The following is a 27,822-nucleotide window of genomic DNA, read 5'->3' as shown; positions in this document are numbered from 1 at the left end:
ATGTTGTTCAGTGCGGCATGGTGTTGTTCAGTGCGGAATGGTGTTGTTCAGTGCGGCATGGTGTTGTTCAGTGCGGGATGGTGTTGTTCAGTGCGGCATGGTGTTGCTCAGTGCGGCATGGTGTTGTTCAGTGCGGGATGGTGTTGTTCATTGCGGCATGGTGTTGTTCAGTGCGGCATGGTGTTGTTCAGTGCGGCATGGTGTTGTTCAGTGCGGCATAATGTTGTTCAGTGCGCCATAATGTTGTTCAGTGCGGCATGGTGTTGTTCAGTGCGGGATGGTGTTGTTCAGTGCAGGATGGTGTTGTTCAGTGCGGCATGGTGTTGTTCAATGCGGGATCGTGTTGTTCAGTGCGGCATGGTGTTGTTCAGTGCGGCATGGTGTTGTTCAGTGCGGCATGGTGTTGTTCAGTGCGGCATGGTGTTGTTCAGTGCGGCATGGTGTTGTTCAGTGCGGCATAATGTTGTTCAGTGCGGCATAATGTTGTTCAGTGCGGCATAATGTTGTTCAGTGCGGCATAATGTTGTTCAGTGCGGCATAATGTTGTTCAGTGCGGGATGGTGTTGTTCATTGCGGCATGGTGTTGTTCAGTGCGGCATGGTGTTGTTCAGTGCGGCATGGTGTTGTTCAGTGCGGGATGGTGTTGTTCAGTGCAGGATGGTGTTGTTCAGTGCGGCATGGTGTTGTTCAGTGCGGCATGGTGTTGTTCATTTCGGCATAATGTTGTTCAGTGCGGCATAATGTTGTTTAGTGCGGCATGGTGTTGTTCAGTGCGGGATGGTGTTGTTCAGTGCGTTATAATGTTGTTCAGTGCGGCATGGTGTTGTTCAGTGCGGCATGGTGTTGTTCAGTGCGGCATGGTGTTGTTCAGTGCGGCATAATGTTGTTCAGTGCGGCATAATGTTGTTCAGTGCGGCATGGTGTTGTTCAGTGCGGGATGGTGTTGTTCAGTGCGGGATGGTGTTGTTCAGTGCGGCATGGTGTTCAATGCGGAATGGTGTTGTTCAGTGCAGGATGGTGTTGTTCAGTGCGGCATGGTGTTGTTCAGTGCGGCATAATGTTGTTCAGTGCGGCATGGTGTTGTTCAGTGCGGCATGGTGTTGTTCAGTGCGGCATAATGTTGTTCAGTGCGGCATGGTGTTGTTCAGTGCGGCATGGTGTTGTTCAGTGCGGCATAATGTTCAGTGCGGCATAATGTTTTTCAGTGCGGGATGGTGTTGTTCAGTGCGGGATGGTGTTGTTCAGTGCGGCATGGTGTCGTTCAGTGCGGCATGGTGTCTTTCAGTGCGGCATGGTGTCGTTCAGTGAGGCATGGTGTTGTTCAGTGCGGCATGGTGTTGTTTAGTGCGGCATGGTGTTGTTCAGTGCGGGATGGTGTTGTTCAGTGCGGCATGGTGTTCAGTGCGGCATGGTGTTGTTCAGTGCGGTATCGTGTTGTTCAGTGCGGTATCGTGTTTCTCAGTGCGGTATCGTGTTGTTCAGTGCAGTATCGTTGTGTTGTTCGTATTGTGTTTAACACTTAGCCTCTAACACTTAGCCTCTAACACTTAGCCTCTAGCATCTAGAAGGTAAATAAATAGGAAGGAAGGACTCACCGGTGACGTCTTCGCCCACGTCCAAGCGTTGTACTTTGTATTTTCATCCTTCTGACAGTGGAAAACATAGCCAACAAACACCGTGGAACCTAAACGAATGAAAGAAAACTATCATTTGGCCACAACCAACATTCACAGATACAACACAATGTGACGTGCGGGGTTGAGGTTAAAGGTTGAGTGAAGGGCCCTCGTTTTAAACTACTTTTTTGAAAAGGATTGGGAACAAGTAAGACGTATTTAATTTATTTAATGGGAAGTAGTAAGAGCTATTGAATTTAATCTATGTATTATATTCTATTGTATTGTATTCTGTTGTATTCTTTTGGATTGTATTCACACTAACCCCACTAAAACTTCAGCCCACAAAAACTCGCCTCTGGCGCCTAGCCTCTGGCACTTAGCCTCTAACACTTAGCCTTTAACACTTAGCCTTTAACACTTAGCCTTTAACACTTAGCCTAGAAGGTGAATAAATAGGGTTAAAGGTTGAGTGAAGGGACCTCGTTTTAAACTACTTTTTTGTAAAGGAGTGGGAACAAGTAAGACGTATTTAATTTATTTAATGGGAAGTAGTAAGACTTATTAAATTTATTTAATCTACTTTTCTTCCCAGGCAAAATTTGATGTGCTGCAATTCCAAATTTCCAAAGTGAATGAAGGAATGAAGTCCTTTAAATTATGATTTTGTATAAATACTAGGCATTAACACAAAATCGACGGCACAAAATGGGCAGACTTTACTTGTTTGAAAAGGACTGGTTACAAGACAGACTTTTTTAATTTATTTAATGGGAAGAAGACTTATTTAGTTTAATTGATCTATTTTTGTTCCCTGGCAAAATTCGATTTGCTGCAATTCCAAATTTCCAAAGTGAATGAAGGAAAGAAGTCGTTTAAATTATGATTTTGTTTAAATACTAGGCATAGACACAAAATCTACGGCACAAAATGGGCAGACTTTACTTGTTTGAAGAGGACTGGTTACAAGACAGACTTTTCTGATTTATTTAATGGGAAGAAGACTTATTTAGTTTATTTAATCTATTTTTGTTCCCTGGCAAAATTGGATTTGCTGAAATTGTATTTTGCCAAATCTTGCCTTGAGACCTGATAGGAAGTATTAAACGCTTAGTTAAATCAATACAAGTTGGTAATAAGAGCGAGTAATGTTGGTTGAACCGATGAATGAAGGTTGAAAGCAATTTAAATTATGACTTTGTATAAATACTAGATATTAACAGAACATCTACTGCGCGAAATGGGCAGAGTTTACTTGTTTGAGAAGGAGTGGCTTGTTCAAAACTAAGATTTATTTAATCTGTTTGTTCCCAGGCAAAATTGGATGTGATGCAATTCCAAATTTCACCACATGATGGTGCCCAATTTTGACTTCATAGGACATATTAAACACTTAGCTTGTTATTATGTTCAAGGTAATCAGATTTGTTTATTATTCTAATGGCCTCTTCAAAACTATTCTGGATTACTACTTTGGATCTATTCTACATTACTTGGCAACAACATACTCTGTAACAGATTAGGCAGTATAATCATATCTGTTAACTTGAGAGTGCCCACACTCAATCTACTTATCGTGATGTGTTAAATCAATTACTGTTAGACATTATTTGTCTGATAATCTACCAAATCTTTGAATTGAAGAATTTGTGATTTAATTAATAGCTTGTTGTTATGTTAAGGGTAATCAGACTTGTATATAATTCTAATGGCCTTCTTTTGAAAACTATTCTGAATTACAACTTTGGATCTTATATTACTTTGCAACAATCTACTCCGTGACAGATTAGGCAGTATAATCACATATGTTAACTTCAGTGCCCACACTGTATTTATTTATGGTTATTTGTTAAATCAAGTACTGTTAGACATGAAATAGGAAGTGTTTAACATAAATGTTATGGCTACTCACCATTGTAGCTCGCTCCTGGTCAATGATACGAGCCTCTTCTTGCAGTGGAAAACTTGCAGCCAACAAACACCGTGGAACCTAAAGGAATGAAATTAAACATTAACATTTCGCCTCGACCAATTTTCACACGTACAACGCAACGCGGCTACACTTCTGCTATTACAAACGTAAATCTCCTTAAACACAATGAGTGTTACTTACCGTGTACGCTCTAGACGGTCCAGTTGCAAGCAGAAAATAAAGATATTTCTGTTGATAATTGTCGCTGCTCAGTGGCTCACGGCCATCGCGCCAACAGATTTGAATTTTGGCGGAGGTTCGGGCAATTACGTCATATCCACGGCACATGACTGCGACGTAATACCCGCTTATCTGAAACGGCAGTTAAAAGTAGAGTTACATCAAGTTTTCTTGGAACCTAAACGAATGAAAGAAAACTATCATTTGGCCACAACCAACATTCACAGATACAACACAACGTGCGGGGTTGGGGTTAAAGATTGAGTGAAGGGCCCTCGTTTTAAACTACTGTTTTGAAAAGGAGTGGGAACAAGTAAGACGTATTTAATTTATTTAATGGGAAGTAGTAAGACTTATTAAATTTATTTAATCTACTTTTCTTCCCAGGCAAAATTTGATGTGCTGCAATTCCAAATTTCCACAGTGAATGAAGGAATGAAGTCCTTTAAATTATGATTTTGTATAAATACTAGGCATTAACACAAAATCGACGGCACAAAATGGGCAGACTTTACTTGTTTGAAAAGGACTGGTTACAAGACAGACTTTTTTAATTTATTTAATGGGAAGAAGACTTATTTAGTTTAATTGATCTATTTTTGTTCCCTGCCAAAATTCGATTTGCTGCAATTCCAAATTTCCAAAGTGAATGAAGGAAAGAAGTCGTTTAAATTATGATTTTGTTTAAATACTAGGCATAGACACAAAATCTACGGCACAAAATGGGCAGACTTTACTTGTTTGAAGAGGACTGGTTACAAGACAGACTTTTCTGATTTATTTAATGGGAAGAGGACTTATTTAGTTTATTTAATCTATTTTTGTTCCCTGGCAAAATTGGATTTGCTGAAATTGTATTTTGCCAAATCTCGATTTGAGACCTGATAGGAAGTATTAAACGCTTAGTTAAATCAATACAAGTTGGTAATAAGAGCGAGTAATGTTGGTTGAACCGATGAATGAAGGTTGAAAGCAATTTAAATTATGACTTTGTATAAATACTAGATATTAACAGAACATCTACTGCGCAAAATGGGCAGAGTTTACTTGTTTGAGAAGGAGTGGCTTATTCAAAACTAAGATTTATGTAATCTGTTTGTTCCCAGGCAAAATTGGATGTGATGCAATTCCAAATTTCACCACATGATGGTGCCCAATTTTGACTTCATAGGACATATTAAACACTTAGCTTGTTATTATGTTCAAGGTAATCAGATTTGTTTATCATTCTAATGGCCTCTTCAAAACTATTCTGGATTACTACTTTGGATCTATTCTACATTACTTGGCAACAACATACTCTGTAACAGATTAGGCAGTATAATCACATATGTTAACTTGAGAGTGCCCACACTCAATCTACTTATCGTGATGTGTTAAATCAATTACTGTTAGACATTATTTGTCTGATAATCTACCAAATCTTTGAATTGAAGAATTTGTGATTTAATTAATAGCTTGTTCAGGGTAATCAGACTTGTATATAATTCTAATGGCCTTCTTTTGAAAACTATTCTGAATTACAACTTTGGATCTTATATTACTTTGCAACAATCTACTCCGTGACAGATTAGGCAGTATAATCACATATGTTAACTTCAGTGCCCACACTGTATTTATTTATGGTTATTTGTTAAATCAAGTACTGTTAGACATGAAATAGGAAGTGTTTAACATAAATGTTATGGCTACTCACCATTGTAGCTCGCTCCTGATCAATGATACGAGCCTCTTCTTGCAGTGGAAAACTTGCAGCCAACAAACACCGTGGAACCTAAAGGAATGAAATTAAACATTAACATTTCGCCTCGACCAATTTTCACACGTACAACGCAACGCGGCTACACTTCTGCTATTACAAACGTAAATCTCCTTAAACACAATGAGTGTTACTTACCGTGTACGCTCTAGACGGTCCAGTTGCAAGCAGAAAATAAAGATATTTCTGTTGATAATCGTCGCTGCTCAGTGGCTCACGGCCATCGCGCCAACAGATTTGAATTTTGGCGGAGGTTCGGGCAATTACGTCATATCCGCGGCATTTGACTGCGACGTAATACCCGCTTATCTGAAACGGCAGTTAAAAGTAGAGTTACATCAAGTTTTCTTGGAACCTAAACGAATGAAAGAAAACTATCATTTGGCCACAACCAACATTCACAGATACAACACAACGTGCGGGGTTGAGGTTAAAGATTGAGTGAAGGGCCCTCGTTTTAAACTACTGTTTTGAAAAGGAGTGGGAACAAGTAAGACGTATTTAATTTATTTAATGGGAAGTAGTAAGACTTATTAAATTTATTTAATCTACTTTTCTTCCCAGGCAAAATTTGATGTGCTGCAATTCCAAATTTCCAAAGTGAATGAAGGAATGAAGTCCTTTAAATTATGATTTTGTATAAATACTAGGCATTAACACAAAATCGACGGCACAAAATGGGCAGACTTTACTTGTTTGAAAAGGACTGGTTACAAGACAGACTTTTTTAATTTATTTAATGGGAAGAAGACTTATTTAGTTTAATTGATCTATTTTTGTTCCCTGCCAAAATTCGATTTGCTGCAATTCCAAATTTCCAAAGTGAATGAAGGAAAGAAGTCGTTTAAATTATGATTTTGTTTAAATACTAGGCATAGACACAAAATCTACGGCACAAAATGGGCAGACTTTACTTGTTTGAAGAGGACTGGTTACAAGACAGACTTTTCTGATTTATTTAATGGGAAGAGGACTTATTTAGTTTATTTAATCTATTTTTGTTCCCTGGCAAAATTGGATTTGCTGAAATTGTATTTTGCCAAATCTCGATTTGAGACCTGATAGGAAGTATTAAACGCTTAGTTAAATCAATACAAGTTGGTAATAAGAGCGAGTAATGTTGGTTGAACCGATGAATGAAGGTTGAAAGCAATTTAAATTATGACTTTGTATAAATACTAGATATTAACAGAACATCTACTGCGCAAAATGGGCAGAGTTTACTTGTTTGAGAAGGAGTGGCTTATTCAAAACTAAGATTTATGTAATCTGTTTGTTCCCAGGCAAAATTGGATGTGATGCAATTCCAAATTTCACCACATGATGGTGCCCAATTTTGACTTCATAGGACATATTAAACACTTAGCTTGTTATTATGTTCAAGGTAATCAGATTTGTTTATCATTCTAATGGCCTCTTCAAAACTATTCTGGATTACTACTTTGGATCTATTCTACATTACTTGGCAACAACATACTCTGTAACAGATTAGGCAGTATAATCACATATGTTAACTTGAGAGTGCCCACACTCAATCTACTTATCGTGATGTGTTAAATCAATTACTGTTAGACATTATTTGTCTGATAATCTACCAAATCTTTGAATTGAAGAATTTGTGATTTAATTAATAGCTTGTTCAGGGTAATCAGACTTGTATATAATTCTAATGGCCTTCTTTTGAAAACTATTCTGAATTACAACTTTGGATCTTATATTACTTTGCAACAATCTACTCGGTGACAGATTAGGCAGTATAATCACATATGTTAACTTCAGTGCCCACACTGTATTTATTTATGGTTATTTGTTAAATCAAGTACTGTTAGACATGAAATAGGAAGTGTTTAACATAAATGTTATGGCTACTCACCATTGTAGCTCGCTCCTGGTCAATGATATGATCCTCTTCTTGCAGTGGAAAACTTGCAGCCAACAAACACCGTGGAACCTAAAGGAATGAAATTAAACATTAACATTTCGCCCGGACCAACATTCACACGTACAACGCAACGCGGCTACACTTCTGCTATTACAAACGTAAATCTCCTTAAACACAACGAGTGTTACTTACCGTGTACGCTCTAGGCAAAATTGGATGTGATGCAATTCCAAATCTATCTGAAACGGCAGTTAAAAGTAGAGTTACATCAAGTTTTCTTTTTTAATCAACACAATCATTTACAACCGTTGACCAGAAAGAATCGTCGAAATTCGACGTCCCCCACAAACGCCACGCTCACTCGCTTTTCAGGGCAACAAAAGTACTTCTTTTTAAAAACGATGAGTTGTACTTACCGTGTACGCTCTGGACGGTCCAGTTGCAAGCAGAAAATAAAAATATTTCTCTTGTTAGTCGTATGTTACCATCCGCTGTGTCTTTGTCAACATCGCCGCCATTTTCCTACTTCCTGCTGCGAGCCACGCCCACGGATTTAAATTTGGGCGGAAGCTCTTTCCATTGGCGTCGTTTTCGCGTATAGCAAATCCGATTGGTTGGGAAGGGGGCACGGTTATGCAGCCGAGGGGTCCTGTGATCGGTGGGATGTAAAGTAGGCGTCGACGTCACGTCCGCGTCACGTGACCACGACGTGGCAGACGTCATATAGCAACCGCTGTTTTGTTTAGTAGACTTACAGTTGTTATGCATTGACATAATGGCGCACACACCAAATAGATTTAAATAAATTAAATAATTCTTCTGCCCACTCTCTTTTAAACAAGTTAACTCTCCCCGCGGATTTGAATTCCGGCGAAAGTTACGCCCATCGACGTCACGTATGTCACGTGACCACGACGTGGCAGATGTCATATAGCAACCGCTGTTTTATTTAGTAGATTTACAGTTGTTATGCATTGGCATAATGGTGTGCACTCAAAATAGATTTAAATAAATTAAATATTTCTTCTGCCTACTCCCTTTTAAACAAGTTAACTCTGCCCACGTCCATTGACGTCTTGTCTGCGTCACGTGACCACGACGTAGCGACGTCATATAGTAACCGCTGTTTTGACCAGTAGACTTAGTTATTATGCGTTGACATAATGGCGCACTGGTTAGCATGGCCACCTCTTAAGCATGATGATGCACTGGTTAGCATGGCCACCTCTTAAGCATGATGATGCGGGTTCGACGCCTGATCAATGTTAGCATGGAGTGAGCTGAAGTGCATGGCGCTGAAGATTTGAATCTTTGAAATGCGCTGAGGTCTGACATATCAGGCAGAATGGTTTGCCATCACGTTCAACAAAAAATAGAAACTTTCCCACTCTGATTAAAACGTCCTGTGTTCATCTACGTATTTTCGTTTTGCTGTGCATCTTTTCCCTGCCATTTCGAGAGCCCAATTGACACTCATAGTTTAAAGAAATGTGTTTGCCCATCCTACTTTGTGGAATTTCACCACATGCGCTTTTGACCAAAATACCAAATTGAACTCAAGTGAAGCCAACACGCACAACCCCCCCCCCACACACACACACAAATGTTGATATGAACATAAAAGAGCCGCATGCGGTTCGGGAGTTGCGGCTTGGCCAAACCTGTACTATACAACTTTATTTGTATAAAATTTTCACAACAGCTGTCACACAAACAAAGCGGGAAAAACCGAAGACGTGCGTGTTCCGCCCACGCTGGATTTATTTGCACCTTTGAAAAGACACCGTATTGCCGCAGATGTGGCAAAGAGTACTTTTGGGCATCTGAGACGGAAGGATGTCCAAAGCATCACGTCACCTGCTCTGGTAGGCATGGTGGTGGGACGTTGAGGTCAACCGCTTTGGGGTTGGCTGAATCTTTGATCGCAGGATGCCACACACTTGAAGACAGAAGCAGAAAAGCAGAGCTAAATGCAAAATGTACTCACCGGTGACTCCAATTTTTTTCCCCCCTGAAGAAACAGCTGGACGGGTGGCCCCGGCTGGCCAGTGGGACTCTTGTTATTCTGACCCTTTTTAGTGCGCGTTTGGGGCAACAACCGTTTTTTGTGGCGCTCTCTTCTGGTTCAAAAGTGCCCTGCATGTGAATTTGCTTTTCCTGCCTTCTGATTGGATGAGCGCCGGTGTGACGCGGTGCCTCTGTCACCGTGGCGGGGGGTATACGTTGGCATCGGAGCGTCTGCCAACGTCTGAGACCGGCTGGCAGTGTATCGGAGGTGTCGAGTGCGGTGCCGCTGGAGCTCACTCACCAGCTGGTGTTAGGGCCACAGAATGAAGGCCAAGGAGAAGAATAGAAAGAGAAACAGAAACTTCTCCTCCAATTGTTTGATTTGTCTCTTCTGAGCTTCGATGAATTCTTTCAGCTCTTTGTTCCTCTAGGACGGACAAATGGAAAGTGGCATTCAAAAGCCAGTAAGCGTGCAAGTAAGTGCCGGGCTGGCTTTGGGCCCTTACCTGTTGCGCGCTGTGCAGCAGATCCATTCTCTCTTGGAGGATGCAAGCGTCGCGCTCCCTCAACTCGCACATCAGGGCTCGCTTCCATTGGTCCACGGCGCTCCTAAGCTCTTCTCTCTGATCCGCCGTCAGCACGTCATTCACGCCAGCGTGGCTGGCTTTTTCGCCGTCCGTGGCGGGGCAGTCCCGCTGCGGTAGCGCCTCGTACAACATGGCCTCCAGCTCCAGGATCCTCTGGGCCGCAATCCTCGTCCATCAGTGGTCCGGCGGGAGATTTGAGGGCGGCTTACCTTATGAGCCTGGTCCATGGAACACTTCCTGAAGTCCAACTCTTCATCCAGGTAGCCCTTCTGCTTGCAGAACATATCCTAGCACAGCTCAAGGTCAGAATTGTTGGGGCACATTGCCGGAGTTCCCCTTGGCTGATGTCGCGTGTCTGTCTACCTTCTCACTTTCAATGTCCAACATCTTCTGTTGAAGTGCTGACTTGGTCACTTTGATGTATTCTAACCACTGAGGAAAGGCTGCTGTCACATAAGCAGAATGCGAGAGCGTGCGTGGACGTGCGCGTTACCTTCTCGGCTAGGGTGAGAAGGGTCCTGGCGTGAATCACGACCACCTGCTCCTCGTTGGTGAGATTCTGCAAGAGCCCAAAGGCACAGCGTCAACAAGCTTCTTTCAGCGCAAAGCCTTCCAAAAGTCACATTTGAGCCGCCGAGTCTCGTGGAGTGCGAACATAAGGAGTTCGACATACACTTACGGCGTTATAGCCCAGGATGTCCAGCTTCTTCATCAGATCACTGATGACGATGTCCGGGGGAAAGGCGCAAGGAGCAATGTAAGGTGTTCTGGGACCTCGGGTTGCGAGGGACGCCTTACCTACGCTCACGCCCTCGGCCTCGCAGTAGATCTGCAAAGGGCTGAGGCCGTCTGGGAAACGGACTTGCAGAAACTTCAAGACGGGGGAGCGCCACTCCCTCTCCTGAAAGGCAGAGGCATGCATCCGTCCGTCCGTCCGTCCGTCCGTCCGTCACATCTCTGGCCTCAACACGCTTGTGCGAGTCTTCCCACCTCCAGCTCCAGGATGCGGAACTCAAGCAGTTCGTTTTGGTATCGGATATCCTGGATGTGCTCTTTCAGACGCGCTTCTTCCGCCTCCATCCGCCTGACCTGAAAAGACAGTCAGACCTCATCTGCGGGGCTTCCCGACAGGTGTGACGCCAAGCGACTCCGCCCAGCGCCTTTCTTTCCGTCACCTTTTCGGCCAACTGCTGATTGCTCTGACGCAGCAGCTGCTTCTCCTCCACCCACTTGACATTCTAGAAGAGACAAACGCGTGGACAGCTTTGGAATGTTGTGTCATTTTCATCCACAAATTCTTTGGTTGACTGGAAAATGACATTTGCTTTTCTCCGCATTTTCCCAGCCACGTTCGGGGGGGGGGGGGGGGGGGGGGGGGTTGGTCCAGTAATGCCAGACGGATGAGTGACTGAAGAATGTAGCTATTTTGTCTGAGAAAAAGGTGTGCTCATTGATGAGCTTACCTGTCCTTGTTGCTTCAGCGCTGACTCCAGATCTGCTACTCTGCTTTGATAGTGACCCATTTCTACCATCAGCTTTTCTCTGGTCTGAAAGGAGGAGGAGGGAGGCTCCTCCTCCTCCTTTCAGACCAGAGAACACCCGAGGCTGGGTGAGAACGGGGAGGCTGCGACCCGGCCGGGGGTTGCGGGAAGGGGCGCCACCTTGATCTCCTTCTCGGCGTCGTAGTCCCCTTCGCTGGTCTGGGCTAGCAGAGCGTAGGCTCGTTGCAGCGCTTGATATTCTTGCGTCAGCTGGCGGTAGCGAAGCTCCGCCTCTTCATGCACACACCAATGCAACACAGCACTAGTACCAGAATCAGTCAGACCGGCGACAAAGCACCCGCGACGCAAAGACGAGTCCGATTCCAGGCTGAAGAGGAATGTTTGGTGCCAATACGCTGGCAGAAATGGCGGGCTACCTCTTCGGGTTCCGTGTCGGGGGTTCTGTCGGTGTGAAAAGACAAGGACGATCCGTCCGAGTCCACCAACACGTCTTCGTCGTAGCCGTAAAATGTTTCGATGACCTGCGGGCGCGGAAGCAAACATCTCTCTGAACAAACTGAAGCGACACCTCACGATGAATCGACGAGAGGAACGATAGCGAGAAAAAGGCCATTTCATCTTGCGCAACACCAAGCAGCCGCAAACAAACAGACTCACCTTGCAGGACCTCACGCTTTGTTCCTCCTCAGAGATTCTCGACGTCGGTATCGTAGCAGCAAATCTCTCTCCTGTCGACACAAATAATCCGCCTTTGAGATTCTTTGGATGCAAAGGGAACGAACGGCTCCGGCGCAGAAACAAACGCGACTCACAATGACATTTCTGACATGAGCTCCTGTCTCCAGAGCCTGAAAAACACGTCACCGGCGATGATTGGAGGGACGCTCGTCTTTTCCAAAAGTGACAACGACAGGGTGTGTCAGGGTTTTCCAGATTATCTTTATCGTATCATTGTGTTGCTTTGACTTTGACTGCGACCTGTAATAAATAATATTATTTATCCCTTATTTATCCCTATCGCTTATCCCTTCCTACACAAAGTCGTAAAACACCCCTTGCTATGTTTTGACTAGAGGTCAAGGGCTTCCTCTATTCAATCCACTCTTACACCCACCCTGTTTCTCTTAATTAAAATGCTCGTGCAGGAGCCGAGAGTCAGACTTCATTCGTACAACGGATGGACTCTCCACCTGCAGGTGTCCAAAAGAACTTACTTGTCTCCCGTGTGGTTCTTGCAAAATAAGTTGGAGCGAGCGCAACTCTAACAGGGTGCATTTTGCCACTAGCTGCCTACGGACAATGACGTCGCGCTCGCGGCTCATGGTTGACGGGCTGAGCAGCCGGGCAAGTCCGTCGTTTTCAGCGCACAGCGAGTGGCAAAGGCGCTGACAAAACGGGAGCTTTGAGCTGCTGAAAACGGCAAAACAAGTCTAAAGCGTGTTCAAACGCGTGCGCACAATGCTCCTGCTTGAAAGGTCGGAATTTAAGGGGCCAATTTTTTGGATGGCGGCCGCCGGCCAAGCTTTGGACGGAAAAGGTTTCCTGGCGACAGCGAGCGAGCGCGGCGCTGCCGTACGTGCACCGAGTCGCCTGCCTGAAGACCTTGGACAAGTCGTCGATGATGTGCCGCTGCTCCACAACTTGAAGGAACTCCATTTCACCGTCCTGCTGGCCGCAACCGCGGTCCAGGTCATTGAGCGAACTAGGCCTTCTCTGTGGAACACAAATGCAGTGGACTCTGTTGGCACGCCGCCGTTGTCCGCGTCGACTTACCAAGCTTGCCATCTCCTCGTTCTCCTGGGTGACAAAGCGCACTTTGTTTTCAAGGCGACACAGCACCAGCGAGAGTTCTTCATTCTTCCTGCTCAGGCGTTTGTTTTTGTACAGGAGTGGCAGAAACTGGCTTTCTGTTTCTCTCAGTCGCTTTAGCTGCAAGCATGAAGTGCGGGATGTGAAAGACGCACAACACGCGGGCCAGAACGTATCCATTCCTTTTGCATCGGTTTGAACGGAATCGTGGCTTTGGCTCCCAATAAAAGACATCTACCAGGCAACCGACTCGCCGCGCCGCTCAACTAATAAGCAAGCGCAATGGGTGCCTCGCTGGATGGCGCGCATCAAACGTAGCGCAAACCTTCAAGCGTGCCGTCAATAAATTACCAGTTCATTGCGCTCTTCAGAAAGCAGGGCGTTTCGATCCTCCAGTTTCCTGATGACTGCGCTGAGCTCAGCGATTTTCAGATGAAACCGTCGCGTGTCCCGATCCTCCTGAGACTGAAAACGCCCCGCAACACACACACACAAGCACTCGTTCAAAGTTCAAAACTGTTTTTGTGCTACCTTCCTCCAGCAACGAACTAAGTCATGCGTACTGCAAGTGTGTGATGAGGTGGCTTACGCAATGAAGAGGATTGCTAGTAGCGGCGTTGACCCCACTTCCAGGGTAGTTTAGGCCCGCCCTTTGGGAATCCCTCAGGGCAGCGATCTGCTGCTCGGCAGCCTGAGTCTGCAGCTGAAGGCGGTGGACGTGGCCGGCCCCAGGGCTTCATCCAAAACACTAACCGCTCTGTCTTTCAGCTTGATCTCATCCGTCTGGATGTACAAACGGGGAGCGCTCAGGCAGGCGGGCAAACTCATTTGCCAGAATTGTGACAAAAACAAAGAGAGCAACCGGCCAATTTTTTTCTTGAATCGACTAGAACACCTTTGCTGTGACAAAAGCGAAGCGAGCAACCGGACATTTTCTTCTTGTGAAATAGAATAGAATAGAATGCCTTAGGTGTCATTGCACTGCAGGTATACAACGAAATTGGGAACATAGCCACGCACCGCGCATCTGATCAGTCCTACCAGTCGGCGGATCTCCCTCTCGCAGTCTCTCTTGGTTCGGCTCAGCTCCTCCCGATGCTGGTGATGAGCCGATCGGAGCTCGGCCGCTCGGGACTGCCAGGCCTGCTGGGCCGCTGCCAGGGCTTCTTCCGCGCTCCTGGTGGAGGCGACACCGCTCGGTCTCCCGACACCGCTGCGTCTCCTCCACCTCCGCCAGCAAAGCGCCCCCCCTCCTCACCTGAGCAGACATTGCGCCACACCGGGCCGTTGAGACCGCAACGGAGTGCCGCGACGCTTACTGGGGACAAGCTACACAATACGGTAGCGGCCGCATCGAAGCCCGACGTGGCGTGCGGATAGTCAGACACGGATAGAGCGGATCACCTTGTCCATGGAGCCGTCCCTCAGGCTGAGGACCAAGGCATTCAGTCGCTGGATCTCTCCATCTTTGATTTTGATCACTCTCATCAGCTCCATTTCATGCTGCCGCAGTAATGTCTCCCTGGTAATGGCTAACTCTTTCTGCTTCTCCTCATGGAGTTTGCTTTTGAGTTCCGTCATGGCGGCGGTGGCACGGTGGTGCTCCGCCCGCAGGTCCTGACTTCTCTCTCTCTCCAGACAGCTGACCTGACATGACTTAGACTTAGACAAACTTTATTGTCATCTTGTCTGCACATGGTGCATACAAAACGAAATTCCGTTGCATACGTCTTACAACAAAGTAGTGATATTGCAGTTGAATAGAAGTAACATACCCTATGAAAATATATATATATACATATATACTATATATATATATATATATATATTAAAAATAAGTATAAAGTGCAGCAGTGATAATTATGCAATAGTGCAAGTAGGCAAAACAGTATTCAAGAGTGTGCAGAGGAATGCTAAACCATGTATTAAACTTCTATTTAAAGGGTTTATACAAGTTCAGTAAAGTTGGTAGTGCGAGATAGTGCAAGATAGAGGTCCGTAGTGTCATAAAGTACAGTTCTGTGAATGTGTGATGCAGAGTTCAGTTTAGAGCTCAACAGTTCTAGTGTTCAACAGTCTGATGACAGCAGGGAAAAAGCTGTTGCAGAACCTGGTGGACCTGCAGCGGATGCTGCAAACCTCTTCCCAGAGGGCAGCAGGGAGAACAGTCCATGGTGGGGGTGTGATGGGTCATTGATGATGTTACGGGCACGGGACATGCAGCGCTGAGATGAAATGTCCTGAATGGAGGGAAGAGGAGCCCCTATGATCCTCTCTGCTGTCCTCACCACTCTCCTCACGTTCTTCCAATCGGAGGCGGTGCAGCCTCCACACCACACAGAGAGACAGCTTGTCAGAATGCTCTCTATGGTGCTCCTGTAGAACGTCCTCATGATGGGTGGGGGCAGGTGGGCTCTCCTCATCCTCCGCAGGAAGTACAAGCGCTTCTGTGCCCTCTTGACCAGTGCCGTAGTGTTCATAGTCCAGGTGAGGTCTTCTGTGATGTGGACCCCCAGGAATTTGGTGGTGCTGACCACCTCCACAGCTGAGCTGTTGATGATCAGTGGAGCGTGGTGAGGCTGTTTTTTCCTGAAGTCGACGATGATTTCCTTCATCTTCTCCTCATTCAGGATCAGGCTGTTTTCTCTGCACCAGCCCACCAGCTGCTCCACCTCCTCTCTGTAGTCCAGGTCGTTGTTGTCTCTGATGAGCCCCACCACCGTTGTGTCGTCTGCTGACTTCACGATGTGATTGGTGGTGAACCTGAGGACGCAGTCGTGTGTCATCAGGGTGCACAGCAGGGGGCTCAGGACGCAGCCCTGAAGGGAGCCTGTGCTGAGGGTGATGACATCAGAGGTGTTCTGTCCGACCCGGACTGACTGAGGTCTGTTGGTGAGGAAGTCTAGCAGCCAGTTGCGAAGGGGGGTGTTGAAGCCCAGGTGTTCCAATTTTCCTACCAGATGCTGTGGGATGATGGTGTTAAACGCTGAGCTGAAGTCCAGGAACAGCCTCCGCACATGGGTGTTCTTCTCCTCCAGGTGAGCCAGGCTCAGGTGAAGAACGGAGGAGATGGCGTCCTGAGTGGAGCGGTTTTGCCGGTCGGCAAACTGGAACGGGTCAAATAATAGGGGGAGTCTGGAAACGATGTGACCTTTAAGCAGCCTTTCGAAGCACTTCATCATAACCGGAGTCAGTGCAACAGGCCGGTAATCATTAAATGAGGTGATTTGAGGTTTCTTCGGCACCGGAATGATGGAGGCAGTCTTAAAGCACGCCGGCACTGTGGCTTGGCCCAGCGAGGTGTTAAAAATGTCTGTGATGACCCCAGCCAGATGACTTGCACATTCCCTGAACACACGCCCAGGAATGTTGTCGGGGCCAGGGGCCTTACAGGGGTTGACTCTCCTCAGGGTCTTCAACACATCGGCGGAGTCAAGGCAGAGTACCTCCTCTTCCTGATGGGGGACAGTTTTAACTGCTGGAGTGCCGTTTAGTGCCTCGAACCTCCCAAAGAAGTTATTTAGACCATTTAGAAAGTCAGCATCAACTACACCCACCGGGGGGGGGGGAGGGTGAGTTGTAGTCTGTAATCGCCCGTATGCCTTGCCACATACTCCTGATGTTTTTGACGTCGTGGAAACGATCCTGAAATTTTCGACTGCGGTCTCGCTTCGCTATCCTGATGGCACGGTTCAAGTTGGCTCTCGCTGTCCTCAGTGTCTCCTTGTCGCCAGACTTGAAGGCAGAGTTCCGCGCTCGTAGCGTTTGACGTACCTCCTCAGTCATCCAGGGTCGTTGGTTGCCCCGGGTGATGATATTCTTAGTGGTGCTGACGTCCTCGGTGCATTTGTTGATGTAGGCTGACACAGTCATGGCACACGCATGTCTAATCTACATCGGGAAAACTGGGAGGGAGGGAGGCAGGCAGGGAGGCAGGCAGGGAGGCAGGCAGGGAGGCAGGCAGTGTCTGTCTGTTGAGGTTTTCACCTTGTTCTTCTCCTGCTGAAGTTCTAACTGGACGTCCATCAGTTTGGTTCTCAGCTCGTCATTGGCGGCCTGAAGGGCGTCCGTTCGCTCCGCCTTGGCCCGCCCTGCCGGAGCTCGTTTGGACATCTCTTACTCGAGTCTCGCCCGGTCGTCAGTCAGAGATCACAACATTTGTACCTGGAGAGCACAAACGCAGCGCTGTTTTCCACTGGCTTCGAACTCAACTTCAATCGGTACCGTAACTTACAACATCATAAACATAGAACTAGCTTGACTTATTCATTGAATAAATGCATTTGGTTCTTCAAAACTGCATCACGCAACATAGCGTGACCGAGACGGCCGTTATCCACCTGCGTGAAGTTATTTGGTGAAATGAATGAGATTTTTAAGACACCATCGTTCTGTCTCTATGTAGATGAAGGGAAATAATCGATTGCTGAAGGTCCAAAGGTGTTGTGATAAACAAATAAACATATTAGTGATTAGTGACATATTTGTGATAAACATATTAGGCAGGATAATCACATATGTTAACGTGACTGCCCACACTGTATTTATTTATGGTTATTTGTTAAATCGAGTACTGTTAGACATGAAATAGGAAGTGTTTAACATAAATGGAAGACGAAAGGGGTACTCACCATTGTAGCTCCTGCTGGTCAATGATACGAGCCTCTTCTTGCAGTGGAAAACATACAGCCAACAAACACCGTGGAACCTAAAGGAATGAAATTAAACATTAACATTTAGCCTCAACCAACATTCACAGATACAACGCAACGCAAACTACACAAACGTAAATCTTTTTAAACACAATGAGTTGTACTTACCGTGTACGCTCTAGACGGTCCACTTGCAAGCAGAAAATAAAGATATTTCTGTTGATAATCGTCGTGTTTGTATCCGGTGTCTCGCTCAAGGCCATTGCGCCCACAGATTTGAATTTTGGCGAGAGTTCAGCCTATTGACGTCATTTCCGCGGTGTAATACCCGCATATCTGAAACGGCAAAGTTAAGAGTAGAGTTAAATAAAGTTTTTAGTCAACGCAATAATTTACAACCGTTGACCAGTCGAAATAATCGTCGAAATTTGGCGTCTGTGGCTGGAAGCAGACGCCGAGTTCGACATTCCTCCCAAACGCCACACTCCCTCGCTTTTCAGGGCTAAAAAAAAACAGTTGTAATTACCTTGTACGCTCTAGACGGTCAAGTTGCAAGCTGAAAACAAAAATATTTGCCTTGTTAGTCATCGTGTTACTAACCGCTGTGTCTTGTTTGCCAGAACTGCCGCTTTCCTACTTCCTGTTGCAAGCCACGCCCACGGATTATAATTTTGCCGTGAGTTCCGCCTATTGACGTCATGTCCGCGTCACATGACTGCGACGTAATATTATCTAAAACTGTTTGTGCGGTATTGTGTTGTTCTGTGCGGTATTGTGTTATTCTGTGCGGCGTCGTGTTGTTCTGTGCGGCGTCGTGTTGTTCAGTGCGACGTCGTGTTGTTCAGTGCGGCATGGTGTTGTTCAGTGCGGCATGGTGTTGTTCAGTGCGGCATGGTGTTGTTCAGTGCGGCATAATGTTGTTCAGTGCGGCATAATGTTGTTCAGTGCGGCATGGTGTTGTTCAGTGCAGGATGGTGTTGTTCAGTGCGGCAGAATGTTGTTCAGTGCGCCATAATGTTGTTCAGTGCGGCATGGTGTTGTTCAGTGCGGGATGGTGTTGTTCAGTGCAGGATGGTGTTGTTCAGTGCGGCATGGTGTTGTTCAATGCGGCATGGTGTTGTTCAGTGCGGGATGGTGTTGTTCAGTGCGGCATGGTGTTATTCAGTGCGGCATGGTGTTGTTCAGTGCGGCATGGTGTTGTTCAGTGCGGCATGGTGTTGTTCAGTGCGGAATGGTGTTGTTCAGTGCGGCATGGTGTTGTTCAGTCCGGGATGGTGTTGTTCAATGCGGGATCGTGTTGTTCAGTGCGGGGTGGTGTTGTTCAGTGCGGGATGGTGTTGTTCAGTGCGGCATGGTGTTGTTCAATGCGGCATGGTGTTGTTCAGTGCGGGATGGTGTTGTTCATTGCGGCATGGTGTTGTTCAGTGCGGCATGGTGTTGTTCAGTGCGGCATGGTGTTGTTCAGTGCGGCATGGTGTTGTTCAGTGCGGCATAATGTTGTTCAGTGCGGCATGGTGTTGTTCAGTGCGGCATGGTGTTGTTCAGTGCAGGATGGTGTTTTTCAGTGCGGCATGGTGTTGTTCAATGCAGGATCGTGTTGTTCAGTGCAGCATAATGTTGTTCAGTGCAGCATGGTGTTGTTCAGTGCGGCATGGTGTTGTTCAATGCGGCATGGTGTTGTTCACTGCGGGATGGTTTTGTTCAATGCGGGATCGTGTTGTTCAGTGCGGCATAATGTTGTTCAGTGCAGCATGGTGTTGTTCAGTGCGGCATGGTGTTGTTCAGTGCGACATAATGTTGTTTAGTGCGGCATAATGTTGTTCAGTGCGGCATAATGTTGTTCAGTGCGGCATGGTGTTGTTCAGTGCGGCATGGTGTTGTTCAGTGCGGCATGGTGTTGTTCAGTGCAGGATGGTGTTGTTCAGTGCGGCATGGTGTTGTTTAATGCGGCATGGTGTTGTTCAGTGCGGGATGGTGTTGTTCAGTGCAGGATGGTGTTGTTCAGTGCGGCATGGTGTTGTTCAGTGCGGAATGGTGTTGTTCAGTGCGGCATGGTGTTGTTCAGTGCGGCATGGTGTTGTTCAGTGCAGGATGGTGTTGTTCAATGCGGGATCGTGTTGTTCAGTGCGGCATGGTGTTGTTCAGTGCGGCATGGTGTTGTTCAGTGCGGCATAATGTTGTTCAGTGCGGCATGGTGTTGTTCAGTGCGGCATGGTGTTGTTCAGTGCGGCATGGTGTTGTTCAGTGTGGGATGGTGTTGTTCAGTGCAGGATGGTTTTGTTCAGTGCGGCATGGTGTTGTTCAATGCGGCATGGTGTTGTTCAGTGCGGCATGGTGTTGTTCAGTGCGGCATGGTGTTGTTCAGTGCGGCATGGTGTTGTTCAGTGCGGCATGGTGTTGTTCAGTGCGGCATGGTGTTGTTCAGTGCGGGATGGTGTTGTTCAATGCGGGATCGTGTTGTTCAGTGCGGGGTGGTGTTGTTCAGTGCAGGATGGTGTTGTTCAGTGCAGGATGGTGTTGTTCAGTGCGGCATGGTGTTGTTCAATGCAGGATCGTGTTGTTCAGTGCAGCATAATGTTGTTCAGTGCAGCATGGTGTTGTTCAGTGCGGCATGGTGTTGTTCAATGCGGCATGGTGTTGTTCAGTGCGGGATGGTGTTGTTCAGTGCGGCATGGTGTTTTTCAGTGCGGCATGGTGTTGTTCAGTGCGGCATGGTGTTGTTCAGTGCAGGATGGTGTTGTTCAGTGCAGGATGGTGTTGTTCAATGCGGCATGGTGTTGTTCAGTGCGGGATGGTGTTGTTCAGTGCAGGATGGTGTTGTTCAGTGCGGCATGGTGTTGTTCAGTGCGGAATGGTGTTGTTCAGTGCGGCATGGTGTTGTTCAGTGCGGCATGGTGTTGTTCAGTGCAGGATGGTGTTGTTCAATGCGGGATGGTGTTTTTCAGTGCGGGATGGTGTTGTTCAGTGCAGGATGGTGTTGTTCAGTGCGGCATGGTGTTGTTCAATGCGGCATGGTGTTTTTCAGTGCAGGATGGTGTTGTTCAGTACGGCATGGTGTTGTTCAATGCGGCATGGTGTTGTTCAATGCGGCATGGTGTTGTTCAGTGCGGCATGGTGTTGTTCAGTGCGGCATGGTGTTGTTCAGTGCGGCATGGTGTTGTTCAGTGCGGCATGGTGTTGTTCAGTGCGGAATGGTGTTGTTCAGTGCGGCATGGTGTTGTTCAGTGCGGCATGGTGTTGCTCAGTGCAGCATGGTGTTGTTCAGTGCGGGATGGTGTTGTTCATTGCGGCATGGTGTTGTTCAGTGCGGCATGGTGTTGTTCAGTGCGGCATGGTGTTGTTCAGTGCGGCATAATGTTGTTCAGTGCGCCATAATGTTGTTCAGTGCGGCATGGTGTTGTTCAGTGCGGGATGGTGTTGTTCAGTGCAGGATGGTGTTGTTCAGTGCGGCATGGTGTTGTTCAATGCGGGATCGTGTTGTTCAATGCGGCATGGTGTTGTTCAGTGCGGCATGGTGTTGTTCAGTGCGGCATGGTGTTGTTCAGTGCGGCATGGTGTTGTTCAGTGCGGCATAATGTTGTTCAGTGCGGCATGGTGTTGTTCAGTGCGGCATGGTGTTGTTCAGTGCGGCATAATGTTCAGTGCGGCATGGTGTTGTCCAGTGCGCCATAATGTTGTTCATTGCGGCATGGTGTTGTTCAGTGCGGCATGGTGTTGTTCAGTGCAGGATGGTGTTGTTCAATGCGGGATCGTGTTGTTCAGTGCGGCATGGTGTTGTTCAGTGCGGCATAATGTTGTTCAGTGCAGCATGGTGTTGTTCAGTGCGGCATGGTGTTGTTCAGTGCGACATAATGTTGTTTAGTGCGGCATGGTGTTGTTCAGTGCGGCATGGTGTTGTTCAGTGCGGCATGGTGTTGTTCAGTGCGGCATGGTGTTGTTCAGTGCGGCATGGTGTTGTTCAGTGCGGGATGGTGTTGTTCAGTGCGGCATGGTGTTGTTCAGTGTGGGATGGTGTTGTTCAGTGCAGGATGGTTTTGTTCAGTGCGGCATGGTGTTGTTCAATGCGGCATGGTGTTGTTCAGTGCAGGATGGTGTTGTTCAATGCGGCATGGTGTTGTTCAGTGCGGCATAATGTTGTTCAGTGCGGCATAATGTTGTTCAGTGCGGCATGGTGTTGTTCAGTGCGGCATGGTGTTGTTCAGTGCGGCATGGTGTTGTTCAGTGCGGCATAATGTTGTTCAGTGCGCCATAATGTTCAGTGCGGCATGGTGTTGTTCAGTGCGGGATGGTGTTGTTCAGTGCAGGATGGTGTTGTTCAGTGCGGCATGGTGTTGTTCAATGCGGCATGGTGTTGTTCAGTGCGGGATGGTGTTGTTCAGTGCGGCATGGTGTTGTTCAGTGCGGCATGGTGTTGTTCAGTGCGGCATAATGTTGTTCAGTGCGGCATGGTGTTGTTCAGTGCGGCATGGTGTTGTTCAGTGCGGCATAATGTTGTTCAGTGCGGCATAATGTTGTTCAGTGCGGCATGGTGTTGTTCAGTGCGGCATGGTGTTGTTCAGTGCGGCATAATGTTCAGTGCGGCATAATGTTGTTCAGTGCGGCATGGTGTTGTTCAGTGCGGGATGGTGTTGTTCAGTGCAGGATGGTGTTGTTCAGTGCGGCATGGTGTTCAGTGCGGGATGGTGTCTTTCAGTGCGGCATGGTGTCGTTCAGTGCGGCATGGTGTCTTTCAGTGCGGCATGGTGTCGTTCAGTGAGGCATGGTGTTGTTCAGTGCGGCATGGTGTTGTTTAGTGCGGCATGGTGTTGTTCAGTGCGGGATGGTGTTGTTCAGTGCGGCATGGTGTTCAGTGCGGCATGGTGTTGTTCAGTGCGGTATCGTGTTGTTCAGTGCGGTATCGTGTTTCTCAGTGCGGTATCGTGTTGTTCAGTGCAGTATCGTTGTGTTGTTCGTATTGTGTTTAACACTTAGCCTCTAACACTTAGCCTCTAACACTTAGCCTCTAGCATCTAGAAGGTAAATAAATAGGAAGGAAGGACTCACCGGTGACGTCTTCGCCCACGTCCAAGCGTTGTACTTTGTATTTTCATCCTTCTGACAGTGGAAAACATAGCCAACAAACACCGTGGAACCTAAACGAATGAAAGAAAACTATCATTTGGCCACAACCAACATTCACAGATACAACACAATGTGACGTGCGGGGTTGAGGTTAAAGGTTGAGTGAAGGGCCCTCGTTTTAAACTACTTTTTTGAAAAGGATTGGGAACAAGTAAGACGTATTTAATTTATTTAATGGGAAGTAGTAAGAGCTATTGAATTTAATCTATGTATTATATTCTATTGTATTGTATTCTGTTGTATTCTTTTGGATTGTATTCACACTAACCCCACTAAAACTTCAGCCCACAAAAACTCGCCTCTGGCGCCTAGCCTCTGGCACTTAGCCTCTAACACTTAGCCTTTAACACTTAGCCTTTAACACTTAGCCTTTAACACTTAGCCTAGAAGGTGAATAAATAGGGTTAAAGGTTGAGTGAAGGGACCTCGTTTTAAACTACTTTTTTGTAAAGGAGTGGGAACAAGTAAGACGTATTTAATTTATTTAATGGGAAGTAGTAAGACTTATTAAATTTATTTAATCTACTTTTCTTCCCAGGCAAAATTTGATGTGCTGCAATTCCAAATTTCCAAAGTGAATGAAGGAATGAAGTCCTTTAAATTATGATTTTGTATAAATACTAGGCATTAACACAAAATCGACGGCACAAAATGGGCAGACTTTACTTGTTTGAAAAGGACTGGTTACAAGACAGACTTTTTTAATTTATTTAATGGGAAGAAGACTTATTTAGTTTAATTGATCTATTTTTGTTCCCTGGCAAAATTCGATTTGCTGCAATTCCAAATTTCCAAAGTGAATGAAGGAAAGAAGTCGTTTAAATTATGATTTTGTTTAAATACTAGGCATAGACACAAAATCTACGGCACAAAATGGGCAGACTTTACTTGTTTGAAGAGGACTGGTTACAAGACAGACTTTTCTGATTTATTTAATGGGAAGAAGACTTATTTAGTTTATTTAATCTATTTTTGTTCCCTGGCAAAATTGGATTTGCTGAAATTGTATTTTGCCAAATCTTGCCTTGAGACCTGATAGGAAGTATTAAACGCTTAGTTAAATCAATACAAGTTGGTAATAAGAGCGAGTAATGTTGGTTGAACCGATGAATGAAGGTTGAAAGCAATTTAAATTATGACTTTGTATAAATACTAGATATTAACAGAACATCTACTGCGCGAAATGGGCAGAGTTTACTTGTTTGAGAAGGAGTGGCTTGTTCAAAACTAAGATTTATTTAATCTGTTTGTTCCCAGGCAAAATTGGATGTGATGCAATTCCAAATTTCACCACATGATGGTGCCCAATTTTGACTTCATAGGACATATTAAACACTTAGCTTGTTATTATGTTCAAGGTAATCAGATTTGTTTATTATTCTAATGGCCTCTTCAAAACTATTCTGGATTACTACTTTGGATCTATTCTACATTACTTGGCAACAACATACTCTGTAACAGATTAGGCAGTATAATCATATCTGTTAACTTGAGAGTGCCCACACTCAATCTACTTATCGTGATGTGTTAAATCAATTACTGTTAGACATTATTTGTCTGATAATCTACCAAATCTTTGAATTGAAGAATTTGTGATTTAATTAATAGCTTGTTGTTATGTTAAGGGTAATCAGACTTGTATATAATTCTAATGGCCTTCTTTTGAAAACTATTCTGAATTACAACTTTGGATCTTATATTACTTTGCAACAATCTACTCCGTGACAGATTAGGCAGTATAATCACATATGTTAACTTCAGTGCCCACACTGTATTTATTTATGGTTATTTGTTAAATCAAGTACTGTTAGACATGAAATAGGAAGTGTTTAACATAAATGTTATGGCTACTCACCATTGTAGCTCGCTCCTGGTCAATGATACGAGCCTCTTCTTGCAGTGGAAAACTTGCAGCCAACAAACACCGTGGAACCTAAAGGAATGAAATTAAACATTAACATTTCGCCTCGACCAATTTTCACACGTACAACGCAACGCGGCTACACTTCTGCTATTACAAACGTAAATCTCCTTAAACACAATGAGTGTTACTTACCGTGTACGCTCTAGACGGTCCAGTTGCAAGCAGAAAATAAAGATATTTCTGTTGATAATTGTCGCTGCTCAGTGGCTCACGGCCATCGCGCCAACAGATTTGAATTTTGGCGGAGGTTCGGGCAATTACGTCATATCCACGGCACATGACTGCGACGTAATACCCGCTTATCTGAAACGGCAGTTAAAAGTAGAGTTACATCAAGTTTTCTTGGAACCTAAACGAATGAAAGAAAACTATCATTTGGCCACAACCAACATTCACAGATACAACACAACGTGCGGGGTTGGGGTTAAAGATTGAGTGAAGGGCCCTCGTTTTAAACTACTGTTTTGAAAAGGAGTGGGAACAAGTAAGACGTATTTAATTTATTTAATGGGAAGTAGTAAGACTTATTAAATTTATTTAATCTACTTTTCTTCCCAGGCAAAATTTGATGTGCTGCAATTCCAAATTTCCACAGTGAATGAAGGAATGAAGTCCTTTAAATTATGATTTTGTATAAATACTAGGCATTAACACAAAATCGACGGCACAAAATGGGCAGACTTTACTTGTTTGAAAAGGACTGGTTACAAGACAGACTTTTTTAATTTATTTAATGGGAAGAAGACTTATTTAGTTTAATTGATCTATTTTTGTTCCCTGCCAAAATTCGATTTGCTGCAATTCCAAATTTCCAAAGTGAATGAAGGAAAGAAGTCGTTTAAATTATGATTTTGTTTAAATACTAGGCATAGACACAAAATCTACGGCACAAAATGGGCAGACTTTACTTGTTTGAAGAGGACTGGTTACAAGACAGACTTTTCTGATTTATTTAATGGGAAGAGGACTTATTTAGTTTATTTAATCTATTTTTGTTCCCTGGCAAAATTGGATTTGCTGAAATTGTATTTTGCCAAATCTCGATTTGAGACCTGATAGGAAGTATTAAACGCTTAGTTAAATCAATACAAGTTGGTAATAAGAGCGAGTAATGTTGGTTGAACCGATGAATGAAGGTTGAAAGCAATTTAAATTATGACTTTGTACAAATACTAGATATTAACAGAACATCTACTGCGCAAAATGGGCAGAGTTTACTTGTTTGAGAAGGAGTGGCTTATTCAAAACTAAGATTTATGTAATCTGTTTGTTCCCAGGCAAAATTGGATGTGATGCAATTCCAAATTTCACCACATGATGGTGCCCAATTTTGACTTCATAGGACATATTAAACACTTAGCTTGTTATTATGTTCAAGGTAATCAGATTTGTTTATCATTCTAATGGCCTCTTCAAAACTATTCTGGATTACTACTTTGGATCTATTCTACATTACTTGGCAACAACATACTCTGTAACAGATTAGGCAGTATAATCACATATGTTAACTTGAGAGTGCCCACACTCAATCTACTTATCGTGATGTGTTAAATCAATTACTGTTAGACATTATTTGTCTGATAATCTACCAAATCTTTGAATTGAAGAATTTGTGATTTAATTAATAGCTTGTTCAGGGTAATCAGACTTGTATATAATTCTAATGGCCTTCTTTTGAAAACTATTCTGAATTACAACTTTGGATCTTATATTACTTTGCAACAATCTACTCCGTGACAGATTAGGCAGTATAATCACATATGTTAACTTCAGTGCCCACACTGTATTTATTTATGGTTATTTGTTAAATCAAGTACTGTTAGACATGAAATAGGAAGTGTTTAACATAAATGTTATGGCTACTCACCATTGTAGCTCGCTCCTGATCAATGATACGAGCCTCTTCTTGCAGTGGAAAACTTGCAGCCAACAAACACCGTGGAACCTAAAGGAATGAAATTAAACATTAACATTTCGCCTCGACCAATTTTCACACGTACAACGCAACGCGGCTACACTTCTGCTATTACAAACGTAAATCTCCTTAAACACAATGAGTGTTACTTACCGTGTACGCTCTAGACGGTCCAGTTGCAAGCAGAAAATAAAGATATTTCTGTTGATAATCGTCGCTGCTCAGTGGCTCACGGCCATCGCGCCAACAGATTTGAATTTTGGCGGAGGTTCGGGCAATTACGTCATATCCGCGGCATTTGACTGCGACGTAATACCCGCTTATCTGAAACGGCAGTTAAAAGTAGAGTTACATCAAGTTTTCTTGGAACCTAAACGAATGAAAGAAAACTATCATTTGGCCACAACCAACATTCACAGATACAACACAACGTGCGGGGTTGAGGTTAAAGATTGAGTGAAGGGCCCTCGTTTTAAACTACTGTTTTGAAAAGGAGTGGGAACAAGTAAGACGTATTTAATTTATTTAATGGGAAGTAGTAAGACTTATTAAATTTATTTAATCTACTTTTCTTCCCAGGCAAAATTTGATGTGCTGCAATTCCAAATTTCCAAAGTGAATGAAGGAATGAAGTCCTTTAAATTATGATTTTGTATAAATACTAGGCATTAACACAAAATCGACGGCACAAAATGGGCAGACTTTACTTGTTTGAAAAGGACTGGTTACAAGACAGACTTTTTTAATTTATTTAATGGGAAGAAGACTTATTTAGTTTAATTGATCTATTTTTGTTCCCTGGCAAAATTCGATTTGCTGCAATTCCAAATTTCCAAAGTGAATGAAGGAAAGAAGTCGTTTAAATTATGATTTTGTTTAAATACTAGGCATAGACA

The 27,822-nt window shown here is 44.7% G+C and overlaps 1 long non-coding RNA gene across 2 annotated transcripts; it reads right to left on the bottom strand.

Moving 5' to 3' along the window:
* Window positions 1-1,582: 1,582 nt before the first annotated feature.
* Window positions 1,583-27,245, bottom strand: LOC148378821 (uncharacterized). 2 transcript variants are annotated; one of them, XR_015855601.1, is made up of 3 exons: window positions 27,080-27,245; window positions 7,401-7,478; window positions 1,583-1,684 (listed from the first exon to the last, which is right to left on the bottom strand). It is a non-coding gene; the product is annotated as an uncharacterized LOC148378821 (long non-coding RNA). The 2 variants fall into 2 exon arrangements; XR_015855600.1 differs by lacking the exon at window positions 1,583-1,684 and adding an exon at window positions 5,670-5,836.
* Window positions 27,246-27,822: the final 577 nt, after the last annotated feature.

Source organism: Syngnathus floridae, unplaced genomic scaffold, assembly GCF_059516105.1.
Source record: "Syngnathus floridae isolate MCC-2025c unplaced genomic scaffold, RoL_Sflo_1.0 HiC_scaffold_26, whole genome shotgun sequence".
Taxonomy (NCBI): Eukaryota; Metazoa; Chordata; class Actinopteri; order Syngnathiformes; family Syngnathidae; genus Syngnathus; species Syngnathus floridae.
This window is presented reverse-complemented; position numbering and strand designations above follow the sequence as displayed.